The sequence below is a fragment of the Mus musculus genome, chromosome X, assembly GCF_000001635.26.
Source record: "Mus musculus strain C57BL/6J chromosome X, GRCm38.p6 C57BL/6J".
Taxonomy (NCBI): domain Eukaryota; kingdom Metazoa; phylum Chordata; class Mammalia; order Rodentia; family Muridae; genus Mus; species Mus musculus.
Genome location: NC_000086.7, coordinates 101,330,836 through 101,350,909, shown reverse-complemented (window position 1 = coordinate 101,350,909; position 20,074 = coordinate 101,330,836). Strand labels below are relative to the sequence as shown.

Sequence of the window (20,074 nt, the reverse complement as noted above, 5' to 3'; positions counted from 1 at the left end):
TCAGGAGTCACACCAATTGTTTGTTTGTTTATAGTTTTTAGCTTTTTTTTGTGATAGAGTATCACTATGTAGCACTGAGTGGCTGGGAACTCACAGAGATCCTCCTGCCTCTGCTTCCAAGTGAGTGCTGGGTGTAAAGGCATGTGCCACTATACTCAGTTCTCTCTCTCTCTCTCTCTCTCTCTCTCTCTCTCTCTCTCTCTCTCTCTCTCCTTTTGGAGGGGTTCCAAAACAGGGTCTCTCTACACAGCCCTGGTTGTTCTGGAACTCGATCTGTAGACCAGGCTGGCCTCGAACTCACACATCCTCCAGCCTCTGCTTCCCAAGGGCTGGGGTTAAACGCATAAGCCACCACCGCCTGGCTAAGCATTGATTCTGTTGTTGCTGTTTGAATTTTTGGTAGGTGTTTTGCTTTGTTTTGATTGCTTTGCCATAGGATTTCTTTGTATAGTCCTCACTATCCTGCAACTCACTTTGTAGACTAGGCTAGCCTTGAACACACAGAGATCTGCCTGTCTCTGCTTCCCAGTACCAGAATTAAAGGTGTTTGTCACTACTGCCTTGCTGTTAGTTTTTGTGTTTTTTAAAAGCTTATCTTTAAAAATTATTTAATTTTTGAGTGGGGTGTGTGTGTGTGTGTGTGTGTGTGTGTGTGTGTACATTTGTACAGGTGGACATGGAGGCCAGAAGTGTCAGGTCTTGCTGGAGCTGGGGTTATGGGCAATCATAAGCCATACACTAGTCTGTCCGGCCAATGAAGCCCAGAGCTCTTCTCTCTCCACCTACCCAGACCTGGGATTACAAGCGAGCCATCACAGACAGCTTGCTTTTTGTTTGTTTGTTTGTTTGTTTGTTTTAAGAACACGTTTACATTTATTCTTTGACAATTTCATTCATATATGCAATCTATCCTGATCATATGCAACCCAAATTTTCCCTCACTCACCTCCTGCCCCATCCCATATTTATATCCTCTATTTAAAAAAAAAGGCTGGGGCCTAGCAAACACAGAAGTGGATGCTCACAGTCAGCTATTGGATGGATCACAGGGCCCCCAATGGAGGAGCTAGAGAAAGTACCCAAGGAGCTAAAGGGAACTGCAACCCTATAAGTGGAACAACATTATGAACTAACCAGTACCCCGGAGCTCTTGACTCTAGCTGCATATGTATCAAAAGATGGCCTAGTCGGCCATCACTGGAAAGAGAGGCCCATTGGACAGGCAAACTTTATATGCCCCAGTACAGGGGAATGCCAGGGCCAAAAAATGGGAATGGGTGGGTAGGGGAGTGGGGGGGAGGGTGTGGGGGACTTTTGGGATAGCATTGGAAATGTGATTGAGGAAAATACGTAATAAAATTAAAAAAAAATAAATGGCCCAAAGAAGAAAGGAAAAAAATAAAATAAAATAAAATAAAATAAAATAAAATAAAATAAAGAAAAAGGGTTAGCGAGCATGCATATGCATGGCCCCACCAGCATGTGGACAACCTATTAGGGGATTGAACACAGGTTCTCATGCTCGCACAACACTTTACCATCCAGAATCCATTTTTGTTGTCGTTGCTGTTTTGGTTTGTTGTTGTTTTCTGAGACAGGGTTTCTCTGTAATTTCCTTGACTGTCCTGGAATTTGCTGTGTAGACCAGGCTAGCCTCAAACTCACAGAGATCCACCTGCCTCTGCCTCTCTAGAGGAGAGGAATTAAAGGGGACCACCACCACCATCCAGCTTTGTCTTTAATTCTTAAAGATTCATTTTATTATTTTTATTTATGTGTACATTTGTGTGTGTGTGTGTGTGCGTGCGTGCGCATGCGTGTGTTTCTGTGTTTCTGTGTGTCTATGTGTGTATACTGTGTGCCTGTGCAGGCTACAAGAGGTCTCATATCCCTTAGAGCTAGAGTTACAGGCAGTTAGAGTTGCCTATATGGTCCTGGGGATTGAATTGGGGTCCTCTGTAAGAGCAGCAAGTGCTCTTAACTTCAATGAGCCATCTCTCCAGCCCCTTGTGTTTTGTTTGTTTAAAAATGTTTCTTTGTTATATGTGTGCCTGAGTGTTTGTATGTGTACCACGTGTACAGGAGCCCTTGGAGGGCAGAGGGGTTGTTGGATCCCCTTCAATCCTTTGCTTTGTTTCTGAGATGCAGTCTGTTGGAGCTTGAGATAGATATATAAATCAGGCCGATCTTGAATTTACAGAAATCTGACTCCTAAGTGCAGTGATTAAAGGCACACATCAGGGGCGGTGGTGGCACATGCCTTTAATCCCAGCATTTGGGAGGCAGAGGCAGGCCGATTTCTGAGTTCGAGGCCAGCCTGGTCTACAGAGTGAGTTCCAGGATAGCCAGGGCTACACAGAGAAACCCTGTCTCGAAAACAAAACAAAACAACAAAAAAAGGCACACATGGTGATGCTCAACTTGTTTTTTTTTTTTAATATATTTTTTTCTTTTTTTGAAACAGGGTCCCATGTGTTCCAGGGTGGCCTCAGTTTGGCTATATAGCCAAGGATGATCTTGAATTCTTTTTTTTTTTTAGATTTATTTATTTATTATATGTAAGTACACTGTAGCTACCCTCAGATACTCCAGAAGAGGGCATCAGATTTCGTTATGGATGGTTGTGAGCCACCATGTGGTTGCTGGGATTTGAACTCGGGACCTTTGGAAGAACAGTCAGCGCTCTTAACCACTGAGCCATCTCGCCAGCCCTGATCTTGAACTCTTAATCCCCCTGCCTATATCTCCCAAGTGCTAGGACTACAGTCATGTGACACACCCATAACTGGTTTATGCTTTGCTGAGGACTAAATCCAGGGTTTCTTGCACACTTGGCAAGCATTCTATCAACTAAGCTACATCCCAGACTCACAGAGAAACTAATCCCAAGGGGCAGAATTAGCCAAAGTCTATATCCTAGGAGTTCTCAGTTGGGAGATGAGAACTTTGTAGAAGGGAGGGGGAAATCAAAGGAACATCACTCTGAATCGAGGGAACAGTATGTAAAAAGGCAGTAGAGCATGAAAGTGCATAAGCTATTCAAGGGACACAGAGTATTGGTCATGGCTGCCCATAGGGTTTAGGAACATAAAAGGGACCTGGTGGTAATGAGGCATGAGAAGGTGGGTGGCTACCAGTTTTTGGAGAAGTTGTGAAGCTTGGTTTGAAATTCTGAAAAGCTTATTTAGTAGGCAAGAATGAAGGAGTCAAAACTTTTCAATGAGGCAGTGATAAGGTGTAAATAATGTTTTAAGGAGAGTTCCTTGGCAGGACAAGCTGGGATTGGACAAGACGAGAAGATACAAAGGTAGGTGGGGGGTGTCAGCAATCCAAGCATGGGGTTTGGATCTAGGGAAATGGCAACTAGATGGAAAAGAAGTGAGAGGGCCAGAAGGAATGCAAGGGGCCACATGAAGCAGTCTGAGGTACAAAGTACATTAGATTTGCCAGCACTTGGGAAGTGGATGCAGGAAGGATCATGAGTTGGAGCTTGGGGGGAATCCTTATCATTGGAATCTCTTACAGCTTTTTCATGCATGGATCTCTCTGGGTGTGTCTCTGTCTGTCTTTCTTCCTAGACAGATCTTGGACTCAGGATCCTCTTGCCTCAGCCTTACTAGTATCAACATTCACGGCAAATTTCATGGCATGTGGCTTGCCATGGGCATTTCTTTTTTATGATGCTGGTATTGGGTAAGCTAGGCAAATACTCTATTACCGAGCCACATGCCCAGTCCTCTGGTGTGGACATTTTTGTACAAATAACTGACAAGGTTTGACAAGGAATAGACTAGAAGGATGGGGTGGCAGTGCAGCCAGGGAGGGAAGCTTCACCCTATGCCCAATGGGAAAAGATGCTTTGCAGCCATCCTGGCATAAGGTGTTTGAGAACCACTCATCTGGCTGCAGGAAGTGGGTGATAACAGCTCTGAAGAGAGGTGAGGATGGGAAATTTCCATTCCGCAATCAGAAGCTTAAAAGCATGCAAAAGGACAAATTTCTCAGAGGCCAGGAGTGTACAAAAACAAAGAGCTAAGGGCCACAGGCATGAGAAAGGGGGTGGGAAGGACAAAGAAGGACTGTCTGTGAACGTTGGTACAGCTACTTCCATTTTCTGGCTCTTCAGTCTCCATGTCTGTAAAATGAGGGGAGTGAAGGAAGGAAGTGTTATGAAGCTTTCAGCTGTGACATCTATGCATAATCAGTTAAGATCGAAGAGTGCAGAATACCATGGAAACTGAAGGAGAGTTTCTAAAAGCAGGCATGAAGAGGTCGCTTGTCTCCACTGCTGCAGAGGTGTCAGGGACTGAGCAATTAGAGGATGCTGCTGCACTGAACAATCCAAAGATGCCACTAATTTCCTGTTCCCCCTCTTTTGCCTCTGTAATTGTGAATATTCTACAAGTCCAGTTCTCTGTCCTACACGGAGGCTCAGCCACAATCTTCCACAGCAACTGTTATTTCTATAAGGTGATTCATAATTTTCTGGCCCATACTTTCCCTTTTATAATTCAATACACATTTCCAACCATTCATTGGATAGTTCTACCAGCCATTGAAATTTAGCGTATAGCAAATGAATAATTTTTTTTGAAACAGATTCTCAGTGTACAACCTTGGCAGGCCTGAAACTCCCTACGTGGAGCAGGCTGGCAGAGATATGCCTGTCTCTGCCTCCTGAGTGCCAAGAATAAAAGCATGGACCAAAATGCTTAGCAGAGTTTATTTTTCAGTGTGTGTGTGTCTATGTGTGTCTGTGTGTGTCTGTGTGATGCACCTATAAGTATAGGTGCTTGGGGAAATGTCAGAGTTCCTGGAGCTGAGGTTACAGGTGGTTGTGAGCTACTTGATGTGGGTCCTGGGAACAAAACTCAGGTCCTTTGCAAGAGTAGCCATTCGTACTGCTATGCCATCTCTCCAGCCCAAAGTTGTTTTAATTTTCATTTCTGTAATTTTCCTAGGATTTTAGGAATGCACACATTGCATGCTGACCACCCTCACCTCCCTACCTCCCACATCCATCCTCCCTCTCCCTTTCCTTCATTTTGATTTTTTTTAAGATAGGGTTTTTCTATTGTGGTCCTGGCTGAACTTAAACTTACAGAAATCCCCCTTTCTCCACCTTACAAGCCTTGTGGTTACACATGTGTGTCATCATTGTGGCTCTCTTGTTTAATTTATTACTTTTCTGAAACAGTCTGGCTTTGTAGCGCATGCTGTCCTGGAACTTGCCATTCTCCCATGTTCCACTATCGCCATGCCCAGCTGCATTTTGTTCACTAAAGAGCAGCTGAGCTTCCTGTTAAGACTGATAATAATGGGAACTAGAGAGATGGCTCAGAGGTTAAGAGCACTGACTGCTCTTGCAGAAGTCCTGAGTTCAATTCCCAGCAACCACATGGTGGCTCACAACCATCTATACTGGAATTGATTCCCTCTTCTGGTACTCATATACATAAAGTAAATACATCTTAAAAAAAAAAAAAAGACTGCAGCCGGGTGGTGGTGGCACATGCCTTTAATCCCAGCACTTGGGAGGCAGAGGCAGGCAGATTTCTGAGTTCGAGGCCAGCCTGGTCTACAGAGTGAGTTCCAGGACAGCCAGGGCTACACAGAGAAACGATGTCTCAGAAAAAAAAAAAAAAAAAAAGAATGTTGGGAACAGTTCAGAGAATGGAGACCTGGCTTGTGACACTTCAGAAGGAAGATTTAAGATTCTATCAGGGTCATTTGCTATTATGCTTTAAGATTCAGTGGTTCTGGTTAGCTGGGGCTGAAGATTCAGCTGTGATAACAAGATACCAGACTCATTAAAGCAACACATTTGCATGACTGGGACGCTGGTTAGCTGGAGCTAAGAAATGAGCAGTGATTGAGACCAACATCACTGAGGTGAAATCTGGGAAGTATTTCCTGAGAGTACAGAGCTAGCCAAAGTTGTACCTCATGGTGGCAGCCAGGCTTGGTAATGTGTACCTCAGGAAATAGAAGGTTGGGGGGACCCTCCAGAATACACCAGAGACCTGGGAGGTGAGAGACTCTCAGGACTCAATGTGAGGCCCCTTAGATGAAATGCTCAACAGTAGGGAGAGGGAACTTGTAGAGCCCACCTCCAGCCTTAAGACAGGACATCAAGTGAGGGTGGGGTTGCCATCCCACAGTCACATCTCTGACCCATAATTGTTCCTGTCTGAAAGAATTACAGGAATGGAAATGGAGAGGAGCCTGAGGAAAAGAAGGGCCAGGGCCAGGGCCAGGCCCAAAGTGGGATCCAGCTCAAGGGGAGGCCCCAAGGCCTGACACTATTACTGAGGCTATGGAGCACTCACAAAAAGGGATCTATCATGTCTGCCCTCCAAAAGACCCAACAAGCAGCTGAGAGAGTCAGATGTAGATATTTGCACCTAACCAATGGATAGAAGCAGCTGACCCCTGTTGTTGTATTAGGGAAGGCTGAAAGAAGCTGAGGAGTAGAGCGACCCTGTAGGAGGACCAGCAGTCTCAATTAATCCGGACCCCTGAGATCTCTCAAACACTGGACCACCAAACAGACAACATACACCAGCTGATATGAGGCCCCCAACACACATATCGTAGAGGACTGCGGGGTCTGTGTTCATTCAGAGATGATTCATCTAACCCTCAAGAGACTGGAGGCCCCAGGGAGTTTAGAGGTCAGGTGGGGTGGGAGTGGGGGCATCCACGTGGAGGTGGGGTGGGGTGGGGAGGAGGTGTGGGATGTGGAGCAGTCAAAGGGTAGAGGGGGCGGGGACTGCAATATAGAGTGTAAAAAATAAGTTAATTTAAAAAAATTTTAAAATGATTAAAAAATTACCCAGGTGGTCCTGGTTTTGAAGGCATGAAGTATTCATGAAGAGCAGTTGAGGCTCTCAATGGGAGAGCTCAGGAAAGGTCAATGGTGAAGGTGCAGCCTCAGCAGCAGTTGAAGGCCCAGGGTTATGTAAAGGAGTTGAGGCTTTTGTCTGGCCTCAGTGGGAGATGATGTGCCAGGGTGGACCACCACCCTCTCAGAAGAGAAGGGAAGGGAGTAGGGGAGGGACTGTATTAAGGGGCAGCAACCAGGATGTAAAGTGAATGAATAAATAAATATGTTAATGGCAAAAAAAGGAAGTTGAGGCTTGGCACTAAGAAGAGAGCCCATGTCAGGTTATTGGTGAAAGTGCAGCTGAGGACCCCAGCAGTTTTGGAGATGCCAGTACCATAGGATGACCACCAAGAACAGCAGCAGCAGTAGAGCGGAGCCAGCCAGAATCTAGAAGATAAGCTGTGTGTGCTACAAAGGGTCTGTCCTTTGGGAGAGCCCAGAAGGTCATATGTGCATCTCAGACATTGGACATTGAGTTATTTACGCTATCGGAGTTTAGTTTTGCTTGGTTGAGACTGTGACCATTCCCTGATTCTTCCTTCTTGAAGGTGTTGAATTTTGTTGGTTTTTTTTTTGGGGGGGGGGGGGTTAGTTTGTTTGTTTTCTTTTACAGGAGCCCACAACTGACAGACCTTGGATTTTTAAAAGAGATTTTGGATTTTTAGAGGAGAGATTAGATATTTTAAAGAGACTGAAATTTTCATGTGTTTTAATTTGTAAAGGTTGTGGAACTTTTAATGTTATTTGTGTTTTTAATGTAAGAGCTTGGAGATAAATATGAAAGGAAGAGCATAATAGTGATGTGTTTGTGTGTCAAGTTGACAAGGAGTCAGTTGTATTGGCTGGTTCTGTGTGTCAACTTGACACAAGCTAGAGTCAGAAGAGAGGAAGGAGCCTCCGTTGAGGAAATGCCTCCATGAGATCCAGCTGTAGGGCATTTTTTCAATTAGTGATCAAAGGAGGAGGACCCAGCAATTTTGGTGGTGCCATCCCTGGGCTGGTGTTTCTGGATTCTATAAAAAAGCCGACAGACCAAGTAATGAGGAGCAAGCCAGCAAGCAGCACCCCTCCATGGCCTCTGCACCAGCTCCTGCCTCCAGGTTCCAGTCCTGCTTGAGTTCCTGTCCTGACTTCCTTTGGTGATGTGGAAGTGTAAGCTGAATAAACCCTTTCTTTCCCAACTTGCTTTTTGGTCATGGTGGGTTTTTTTCTGCAACAATAGAAGTCGTATTTAAGACACTAGCCCTTTGAAATTTAGGGCAAGCCATCCTGATTCTGTGTACAGGACCTTCTTTAGATCCTGAAAAGAAAGAAAGAAAGAAAGAAAGAAAGAAAGAAAGAAAAAAAAACCCATCTGCAAGACAACCCAGCTACTCAGTCAGGTCTGGGCAGCCAGGGTTTATCTCTTAGTGGTATCACATCAGGAGGGTGGGAGTGTAACTGGGAACATCAATTTGAAGGGTTGTAAGTAGAGGGAAGTTAGAAAATCATAAATTGGGTGGAGACTGACAAAACATGCAAGGCGGCAGGCCTTGGCCTAACACAGGACGGCAACATTGAAATTATTATGCAGTTTGTCAAGAGGTGAGAAATACTCAGCGACTAGACTAGAATCCAGTACCCTCAGGAGTGCACTGTATTTTCCTAGTTGAATGCAATTTCTCCCTACAGAGCCAGGCTTGGTGACTCAGATCTAAATCCCAGAATTTGGGAAGCTAAAACAAGATTTCCAGCCAGCTTCAGCTACGTCCATCTCATGATCCTATTTAAACCATCAGTAGACCAGGGAGGTGGCTCAGTAACTTTTGATTGGTGTTTACTTGTTTTGTTTTGTTTGAAACAGGGTCTTTCTCTATAGCCCTGGCTGTCCTGGAACTCACAGAGATCTATCTGCCTCTGCATCCTGAATGCAAGATTATAGGTGTGTGCCACCTTACTCACCCATAGTGGCTTTTTTTTTCCTTTTATTATTTTGATGTAATTACGTTATTTACCCCTTTCCTTTCCTTCCTCCCATGTACTCCTCCTTCCCATAAACCCCTCCTTTCTTTTAAATTCATAGCCCCCTTTTCATTAATTGTTGTTACATGACATGGATATATGTATATACATATATATTCCTAAATAAGTAAGTGCAACCTTCTCACTCAGTGTAAGGTTACCTTGGTGTATGTTTTCAGGACTGACCATTTGGTGTTGGATAACCAATTGGTGTGCTCTCCCCTGGGGAGGATGATTTCTCCCACTCTCAGCATCCCTGTAGTTCCTTGTGTAGGGCTGGGGCCTCATGGGATTTCCCCTGTCCACATTAGTATGTCTGTTGCTGTCCTTGTTCAGCCACATTTGGACAGTCATGTTGATGAGACTTTATGGATATAGCTTCTGACATTACTAAGACACAATCTCACAGCAAATTCTCTGTTCATCTGGCTCTTACACTCTTTCCAGCCCCTCTTCCACAATGATCCCTGAGCTGTAGATGTGGGAGTTAGCTGTCTTGTAGATGTATCTGTTAGTACTGGGGCTTGGTGGGTAAGACTACTTGCTGTTCTCCCAGAGAACGTGAGTTCGGCTCCCTGTGCTCCAGTAGTGCAGCTCATGACCGCCTATTACTTCAGCTCCAGGAGATCTGATGACGCCCTCTTCTGGACTCCTTGGACACCTGCACACCCATGTACACATAGCCACACAATTAAAAATAAAATAAATATTTTCCCCTGGTTTTAAGATAGGGTCTTTCTGTGTAGCTCTGGCTGTCCTGGAACTCACAATGTAGACCAAGCTGCCCTTGAACTCAAGAGATCCACCTGCCTCTGAGTGCTGGGATTAAAGGAGTAGAAACCATATCAGACATTAAATAAATAACAATAAAAAACAGGCATGGTGACACATGCCTTTAACTTATTTAATTCCAGCACTTAGGAAGTAGAGGCAAATGGATCTCTATGATCTCTACAAGTTCAAGGGCAGCTTGGTATGCAAAATGAGTTCCAGGCCAGCCAGGGCTATGTAGAGAGACCCAGACAAAGAAAAAGAACCAATGCTTCCAATTACACTTTGTTGCTGGAAGAGCAGATCTTTGTTTCCCCAGAAAGGGTTTCTCTGTGTAGCCTCAGCTGTCCTGGAACCTGCTCTATACACCAGGCTGGTCTTGACCTCATAGACACCATATCTATTGTAGAGATTACTACATGCAATTTGAACATGTAAAAACACAATACATTTTGGGAAAAAAGACTTCGAGTTTCCTCTTCACAACACATGCGGGCAAGTAAAGATAACCAACAAAAAACACTGTCGTAATTGTACAACCACTGGACATCCATTGTGGAGATCCCAGCCTCTGCCTCCAGAGTACTGGGATCAAAGGTCTGCCCCACCACTACCTTGTTATGGGGATGGCAGATCTCTATTGAACTTATTCAGTTCTTTAGACTGTTGTAGAAATACTACTTGATAAGAGTTTCTAAATTGTAGAGGGATCAAGCAAAGTGAAAATGTTCCATCTATGTTCATCAAAATGTAATGCACAGGCTATGGGTGCATGTGAGTAACTGAGAAATGACAGGAGTTCCTTAGATTCAGCAGCTGTCATCCAAACAAAACCTTCATTGTACATTGAGTCCCACATCATTTTTTGGTCCTATGGTGCTGGTTACTAAACTCAAGGTCTTGTGTGTGCTAGCCAAGCCCTCTGCCACCAAGCTACATGTAATTTCTCCTGCTTTGTCTTGCCTTAGTAATTTTAGGAACCCATCAGCTTCTCCATTGGAGTCCAGTAGTGTGGCTCCAAAGGTATTTAATCGACGCCATAAAATGTTTGTATTACAAAGTACACAATCCAGTTCTTTCTATGGGTTTCTGAGATTAATTGTTAAAATTTCAAAAATTCTGTGCGAGCCAGGCATGGTGGCACACGCCTTTAATCCCAGCACTCAGGAGGCAGAGGCAGGCGGATTTCTGAGTTTGAGGCCAGCCTGGTCTACAAAGTGAGTTCCAGGACAGCCAGGGCTATACAGAGAAACCCTGTCTCAAAAAACAACAACAACAAAAATTCTGTGCATGGATGAATAGCATCTTGGTGGCATGAAAAAAGGTTGGCGTGTGAGTTTTCAAACCCCAGAGATCACTAAGTGAGGGTCCCCCTCAGCACTTAGGGATAGTACCACACTCTGGGCATTTCCAAATCCACACAGCACAAATTGCCTCCTTACCTCCCAGTAGAAAACCTGCTTCACATTCTAGAGTCCTTAATCTCTTTGTGAAAGATGTCATAATATTAGTAGTTTCTCAAAGAAAAAAATCTTTCAAATTATTAATAACCCCTTTCTTGATCATTGACAACAATCATCATGTTATATTCATTGTCACTCAGAAACATTTTCCTAAATAAATTTTCACTTGTCAGAATCTTAGCTCAAGCTTCCTTTAGTTGTTTTTATTTATGTATTTAGGTTGTGTGTGCATGTGCACGGGTGCATGTCTTACTCCCTGTGCATATCCGTCTGTGTGTTATGTGCATTCAGTACCTATGGATGTCAGAGAAGGGAGACAGATTCTGAAACTGGAATTACAGGCAGTTGTGAATCACCATATGGATGCTGGCAATTGAACCAGGTTCCTCGGGGAGAGCAGCCAGTGCTCTTAACCACTGAGCTAGCTTCCCTCCTCCCCATCCCACCCCCCACTCCTTACTCACACAATTGGACTAACATCCTGAGAGACTTACTTGTTTCCAGTGATGCTGGATAATGTTTCCAATGTGGTCTTCCTAAAATGCCAAGAGGCAAACCAATCACTCACTAATATAGAGACTACACGTGGCTTTACTTTGGGGAAAACCCGAAGATCTTCAACAGCACCCACAAAAGCCTTTCATATCCAGACCTCTGAGCTGCTTCAGACTCGAGTGCCCCACTGCTCCCTCTCAAATACAATTTTCCAGTATGAACTGTTGACTCAGCATCAAATGGGGAGGGAATACTACTGTTTCAAATTTTTGTTCACTTTGGCCATTGTTTTTGCACACTTTGAGTGTAGACAACTGTCTCTTATTTAAAGTCCTAGGACAGAACAGAACAGTACACGAACACACACAGGTACCCAAGTTGGTGTAATGTTTTCTTTTTCAGTTTCTTTTCTTTATGTGTATGCATCGGGCTGTTCCCAATAAAGCCAGAAGAGGGCGTGAGATCCCCTGAGTTTAGAATTACTGACCATCGAGAGTGCTGGGAAGCAAAGCTGAGTCCTCTGAAAGAACAGCAAGTGCTCCTAATCAACCCAGCTCTCTGCTTCTTTCTTTTCTTACATTTAGTGTGTGTGTGTGTGTGTGTATGAGAGAGAGAGAGAGAGAGAGAGAGAGAGAGAGAGAGAGAGAGAGAGAGAGAGAGAGAGGTGTCAGAGCCAGAGTTGGTTTTCTCCTTCTACCATGTGGTGGGTCCTGGGGATAGAACTCAAGTCCTCTGGGTTGATGCAAGTACTTTTACCTACCAAGCCATCTCACCACCCATCACATATGTTTTCTGAGACAGGCTCTTACCATGTATTCCAGGATGGCCTCCAATTAGTGATCAATAAACTCCCTTTTTAAACTCTCTCAACAGTGAGCCTCCCTACCCCACCCCATCAGTCTGCACCTCTACGTGAGAACTTCCCACACAGCATTGCACATGCCTGCTTTACAGGTTCTACCCCTCTATTGGAATGTGCCTTGGCCCAGTTCCTGGCACAGCATTAGGAACATAAGTGCCAACAATTTACTGAAAAAAAAAATCAGTAGTAAGAAAGGTTAATCAATGGAGCTGGTCCTTAGCTCTAATAATTGGGCTATTTCTTTTCTACTGGATAAAAGCCCCTACCTTAAGCACCTAGTCTGATATTCCCAGTTCGAGTCCTACCTTGGTGTCCTGTGAAGCACCTCTGTCTTTATAGGAATAATGTTCCCTCTAGTTCTTGCTAGACCTTTTGACATCCTGTTCTAGAAGCCCAGACCCTATGGCAGGGCCTCTGTCACTGGCTGCCAGACACTGTGGCTGCCAACCACCCCACCTGCCTGTCTGGGCTCCCTCTGGGCATTCTGCACACCCACATGTTTGTTCTACCTGACTGCTCAAAAGACAGCCAGGGGCTCTGCTGCTACTTCTGGGATCTTCCGCTCTACCCTGTGCTCTTCAATTTCTAACTCCCCCTGCTCTGCTTTCTCTTCTTACAGGATGAGTCCTATTTCTATAACTTCCCAACTAGAAGACTGAGAAGAGCATTCTAATTAAATTCGTAAGTGTTTTAGTTAGGGTTTTACTGCTGGGAGCAGACACCATGGCCAAGGCAACTCTTATAAGGACAACATTTAATTGGGGCTGGCTTGCAGGTTCAGAGGTTCAGTCCATTAGCATCCAGGCAGGCATGGTGCAGGAGGAGCTGAGAGTTCTACATTTTCATCTGAAGGCTGCTAGCAGAATACTGACTTCCAGGCAGTTAGGATGAGGGTCTTAAAGCCCATGCCCACAGTGACACACCTACTCCAACAAGGCCACACCTCCTAATAGTGCCACTCTCTGGGCCAAGCATATACAAACCACCACCATAGGCTATACTTTGTGACTTCCAATGTTCAAGTTCCAACTCTTCTGCTTACAACTACTCTAATGATCTTGGAGCAGGTCACTTTATCCCTTTGAATCACAGCTTTATTATCTAGAAAATGGACAGGATAGGGCTGGAGAGATGGCTCAGCACTCACTTCAGAGGGCTCACAACCACTCTAGCTCTAGGGGACCTAATGTTCTCTTCTGGCTTCTACAAGGAATGCATGCATAGGCAGCATACACACAGAAACAGACACATAAAAATAACAAAATAAATATACTTTTTTTTGGCTTTTTGAGACAGGGTTTCTCTGTATAGCCCTGGCTGTCCTGGAACTTACTCTGTAGACCAGGCTGGCCTCGAACTCAGAAATCCACGTGCCTCTGCCTCCCGAGTGCTGGGATCAAAGGCGTGTGCCACCACGCCCGGCTTAAATATACATTTTTAAATAAGAGGGATAAGATGGCTGTGGTGGGCACACCTTCAGTCCCAGAGCTTGGGAGGCAGAGGCCAGCAGATCTCTATGAACTTGAGGCCAGCCTGGTCTACAGAGCAAATTCCAGGATAGCCAGCGCTACACAGAGAAACCCTGTATCAAAAAAGGGGGGGAGCAGCATAACAATACCTATGCCATCAGAGACACTTGGATCTCTGTGAGCCTACAGCCTGGTCTACAAAGTGCTCACTAAATTCCAGGACAACCAGTACTCAGTTACACAGAGAAACCTTGTCATGAAAAAAACCAATAATAATGGTAATAATATACCATGAGAAGATCACTGTAATTTTTTTGTGGTGCTGAGGATTGAACCCAGGGCCTCACACATGCTAGGCAACTGCTATCTACTGAACTACACCACTAGCTCCACCATGGGAACTGAGTGACACATAGGAAGCATGGTGACACAGCCCTGTAAACCCAACACTCAGAGCAGATGTGGAAGGGTCAGAAGCTCCAATCCAACCTCATAAGTTGGAAATATCCTAGGTTGAAAGGTTCTTTAATATACTGAACCTATCAAACATCATAGTTCAATATACTACGGAATCCTAATGTTCTCCCTGAGGATCACGAACCTTCAGCTGATTAGGAGCTGGGCTCACTTCCACTGTAAACAGGAGTTCTTAGGGAAAAGCTGCTGCACCTCTGGCAATCTCAACAAGCTACGTACACTTAGCTGCTTGTCTCACCAACCAGAGACAAGTGTTAGAGAAAGCTGAGAAAAGAGATTTATTCAATGGGATCACTTTGAGAAGTGAAACAAATAAAGGATCCAATGACCCCCCCCCAAGGCCATTTTCTGGGGTGCTAACATGAAATTCAAATTTCAATGAAGGGCAAGAGACATGTATGTATACTTAAGTAGCCCTTTGAAGGTGTGGTTTGACTCAGTCTATTCAACAAGATGGTCTGATAAATTTCCAGAACTATACGGAATATTTTCCTGGTAAACAAGTTCCTCCTTTGGCTGCCATCAGGACTTCACGTTTCCCCTTCTCCTAGCATGGGAAAGATTACTGGGAAATTTTGACTCTTTGCTGTCCATTGTTTAAATAGTCTGGTAGCAGAAGACAGGGGCATAAGTCTCTTAGTCGGATATTCCAGCTGCCAAGGTGATTATACCACAGCCCAGCATCCTGACAGGACCCCACAGCCCATCAGTAGACTAGGAAAAGTCAAAATTTCTATCATTTTTTATTGATTTCTTCCCATTGGATTATCCAAAACGTTGTAAATTGAATCAGCATAAGGCAAGGCTTTTTCCTTAAGGCACATAACACAGTACCTGGCACATAAAACATATCCTGTGACTACAATTTCTACATTTCCAGTATTGAAGACAGGATTGCCGTTCATCCAATGTGTGTTAGAAAGGTGGAGGAGAAGAAATAACAATTCCTGCTGTCCCACTTGCACCTTAGGTTGCAAACCCTTAAGGTCACTTTGTTGGCCTACTTTTTCTTTTCATTTTGCTCTTAAAAAAAAAATTATGGAGCCGGGTGTGGTGGCACACGCCTTTAATCCTAGCACTCGGGAGGCAGAGGCAGGTGGATTTCTGAGTTCAAGGCCAGCCTGGTCTACAAAGTGAGTTCCAGGACAGCCAGGGCTATACAGAGAAGAAACCCTGTCTCGAAAAACCATAAATAAATAAATAAATAAATATTATGGGCTGGAGAGATGGCTAAGCAGTTAAGAGCCCTGTCTGCTCTTCCAGAGTTCCTGAGTTCAATTCTCAGCAACCACATGGAGGCTCACAACCATCTGTAATGGGGTCCGATGCCCTCTCTGGCACGCATGTTTACATGCAGGTAGAGCACTCATATACATTAAATACACTAATTAAACATTTAAAAATTAAGATTTATTCATGTGTGTGAGTGTTTTGTTCACAGGTACATCTGGGCAGCAGGAGCACTCCAGGTGCCCTCCTAATTCGGAAGGTGCTGGAGCTCCTGAGGCTCGAGATTTGGAGGACCGTGTGGGTGCTGACAACTGAATCCAAGTCCTCTGTAAAAACAAGTGCTGTTAATTGATGATCTTTTCACCACCATCCCCTTTAAAATTTTTGTGTGAATTGGTGTTTTGCTTGCATGTATGCCTGTGTACCATGTGCATGCAGTACCTGAAGAGGCCAGAAGAGGGCATCAGAGAAATCCACCTGCCTCTGCCTCCCAAGTGCTGGGATTAAAGGCGTGCGCCACCATGCCTGGCAAGATTGTGCTTTTAATTAACAACCCACCTTCCAGCTTCTGTTGGGCTATTTCTTAAATATCACATCTTGGAAAACAAGTAGGCTCAGTATCTAAAGGCACTTTTCACCAAGCCTGACAACTTTCGTTCTTTCCCTTAGAGACTCATGGTAAAAGGAAAGAACTCGAACTCTCTAAAGGTGTCCTCTGACCTCCACATCTGTGCAATGGCATGCATGCACGCACACACACACACATACACACACGCATGCATGTGAGCATACACACAAATTAGTAAATATTTAAAACAAATGCAACATCCTCTAGGAATTCTTACAGTTGAAAGCCAATGGCCTTGCAGTTCCCAATCTGCCTAGAAACATCTAAGACTGACAAGTACCACAATCATTATACTTACTGTGATTACCGCCCCTCCCCACTAGCGCTACTCCCAGATATGTGGACAGTATAAAACATTGTGACTGCCTGTTTTTCACACTTGCCTGCTCCCCATTCTCTTATCCATCATGTGTTAACCTTCTACATCTTCAGTGTCACTCAGCCCTGGTTGTCTTTGACCATCAGAGCAGGTACCGTGGGTAAATTAACAAAGGCAAGGCAGTGAGTGGAGAAACGCTTTATAATAAAGAGGAGAAACTGGAAGCAGTTGATAGCATTAGGCAAGGGTACACGTCTCCTAGTAGAATATTCCAGTTGCCAGGGGGATTATACCACAGCCCAGCATCCCGGCAGAGGATCACACAGCCTATCAGCGCAATGGGAAAAGTCTAAATTTCCACCATTCGTGTGCTGATTCTTGAAATGGTCAAAATCGGAAACAAAAGCCAAGGAGGATTTGTGTCTGCACTGACCCTTTACCCCAGCATGGGCAAAACACATGTTGCCTCTTTCCTGTTCCTTGGCTATTCCATGCAGAAGGTAGAGGGTCGAGCCTGGACAATGCAAATGAACGGTGGGTGGGATTCAGCCAGGGGACCTCTACAGGGAGAACTAGAGATGGAAGATAAAAACTCAGCCCCCTCCTAACCACCACACCTCAGTGTATGTGGTTCGGAAATCTCCATTCTTTGATGCAATACTCAGGCTTATGGGTGTTTACTGCACACAGAGCCTATGAAACCCTAGGCTACACTGCTACTTTCAGGCAGCTTTACCTGTGGGATAAGAAACTTGGCGGAGAAGTGATGTCTGAGCATGAAGAAGCAAAACGAGACTACAGGAAGCAGCCTAAAGGAGACAAGTGTAGCCAGCTCCCTTTACACAGCTTCTGGCTTCATTTAACCCAGTCGGGGAAAACATGCTGTAAGGGCACGCAGGAGCATGGATGACATAGGGCCCCTGGCTCAGGTAGACATCCATCCTTTCATCTGAATCCAGCAGCTTCTTCGCTCTGCCTGGGCTCTCTGTTTTCTCCATTATCTACCGAAGGCTGGATTCCTCTTTAGGATTACAATCTTTGTTAAGGTTGTCCTATATGATTGACACGTATGTCCCCAGAGACCTACAGAATGATCCGAAAGCCTCCACCTAACTCCACCTTTCCAGGCTCCTCCCTCAGAGTGGCTGGCAGCTGGAGCAAAGGCAGCCCCCTGTGATCTGGGGCTGAAGTGGAAGCCGAGGCAGTCCCCCTCCCAATCATTTTTCCTTCCCCGGCCTCCAACAAGTAAGACAGAAACCTCAAAGGACAGTGAGGGGTTAAGCTCCTTATATGGAAATGAGACTCCTTCCTGTGCGGAAATAAGTGTTTTAGCTTCAAGTACACACACACACACACACACACATAGGCACACACACACACATAGGCACACACACACACACACACACATACAGGCACACGCACACACACACGCACGCGCGCACGCTGGCGGCGGCGGCGGGGGGCGGGGCGGAGAAGGGGGGCGCGCGGGCGCGCGCGCGCCTTCAGATAAAATTCCCGAAGCTCCTTCTCTTTGGCGGGGGCGGAGGGTGGCGGGCAGCAGGGGCGGGGCCGGGAAAGGCCACTTTGCGCAGCGCAGACAGAGGGATGAGTCATCAAAAAGACTCGGGGAAAGGAAGCGGAACTAGTCATCAGAGCCGGGAAAAGAGGTAGCCAGTCATTAGACAGGGATGGTGTCAATCATACTTTCTCCACCAATGATCTGAGAGTCTCTCAGGCCTCGCAGACCGGAAAAGGGGTCTTGGGAGGCGGTCTAAAGCTGCTGAGATCCGAAAAGCTTGGGCGCTGGCGGCGGCCAAGGCTACGGACGCGCGCAGGGCCCCCTGGCAGGAAGATGGCGTTTGCCGTCAAGGTCACATGGCCACTTTTGAGCACTAAAACGAAAGACTAGCTAAGAAAGAGTAGGGACGGCCATCATGGGGCCGGATTTTCAGAAAGCTGTCAGGATTCCAAGTTGTTTTTTTTCCAGTTCGCAAGCACATTTGTCTTAGTTATCAGCCATATTCTAAACACATCGTACAGCTCTGGGAAAGGGCGGGGTCTTCCCTGGGCTTTTTTCCCCCTCTGCAAGCCTGAAAAGGGGTGGACGAAGCCTGGGCTAGAGTGGTTGGAGGAACTACAGGAGGGCAGCACTTGACAAAATAAAAGCACCCACCCGGGTCTTGACAGGCTTGGGAGACCAGGAAGGGAGGCCGATTCTGCCCACCACCTTTTTTTTTTTGGTTTTTCGAGACAATGTTTCTCCGTGTAGCCCTGGCTGTCCTGGAACTCACTCTGTAGACCAGGCTGGCCTCGAACTCAGAAATTCTCCTGCCTCTGCCTCCCAAGTGCTGGGATCAAAGGCGTGCGCCACCACACCCTGCTCACTGCCCACCACTCTTAATCCCTAAAGGTCCATGCCAGGCTTAGCTCCAGGTAGTGAGTGAGGTCCAATGCCTGAGCCCTCTCTAGTTTGGAAAAGTTGATTTGATTAAGTTCCTTGAATAGGTTCAATGTAAATTCAGGATCAGAAATCTTAAAACTTTACAATTTACAAGATAAAATATGTCAATCTGTGTAAAATGTGTTGTTGTTTATGAGGTGACCCACAAACATTACTTGGGAAGTTTTCTTGTTCCCTTGCCAAGCTTGGTAGCCCATACCTTTAATCTCGGCACTCAGGAAGCTGAGGCAGGAGGATCTTGGTGAGTTTGAGGCTAGTCTGGTCCACATATTTCCAGGAAACCCTGGGCAATATGGAGATACCCTATCTCAAAAGGGAAGGGGGGGTCTTTTTGAGCTGCGCCTGCGTACGCCTTTAATCCCAGTACTGAGGGGTGGGGGCAGAAGCAGGTGGATCTCTTGAGTTCCAAGCCAGCATGGTCTACAGAGGGTTCTAGGACAGCTAGGGCTACACAGAGAAAGCCTGTCTTGAAAAACCAAAAGAAACATTTTTTGAGACATGGTTTTCTTTATTGCACAGCTCTCAATGTCCTGGAATTCACTTTGTAAACCAGGTTGGCCTCTCACAGAGAGCAGCCTGTCTCAGCCTCCTGAGTGATGGGATTTAAGGTATGTGCCACCACACCAGGCTTGAAAAGTATCTTAACTGAAAGATAAAAAGGGACTTGTCCACATCTTGGCGAGTATGGTTAAAGGGCCTTTACTCATGGACCCCCGTTTTGTGGGAACCAGGGAAGAGTTGGAGCCTATGCAAATAAAAAAGCAGCTTTCTAGGAATCAAAACACCGTAAAGATGGCTCTCTCTCTCTCTCTTTTTTGTTCTTTCTGCTATTTTCATTTCCCTCTGCAATTATGTACCCTCTCCATCAATAATCTCATCAATATCTGCAGTCCTTAACCTGTGGGTCTTGACCCCTTTGTGGGATCAAACAGCCATTTCACAGAGGTTGCCTAAGACCATCAGAAAACGCAGATATTTACATTACAATTCAGTAGCAAAATTACAGCTATGA

General features: G+C 45.4%; 1 long non-coding RNA gene across 1 annotated transcript; it reads right to left on the bottom strand.

The window, feature by feature from the left end:
- Positions 1-9,450: 9,450 nt before the first annotated feature.
- Gm31385 lies at positions 9,451-12,822 on the bottom strand. Its single transcript, XR_387011.3, has 3 exons — positions 12,784-12,822; positions 11,616-11,657; positions 9,451-9,548 (listed from the first exon to the last, which is right to left on the bottom strand). It is a non-coding gene; the product is annotated as a predicted gene, 31385 (long non-coding RNA).
- Between the last annotated feature and the right edge of the window lie 7,252 nt (positions 12,823-20,074).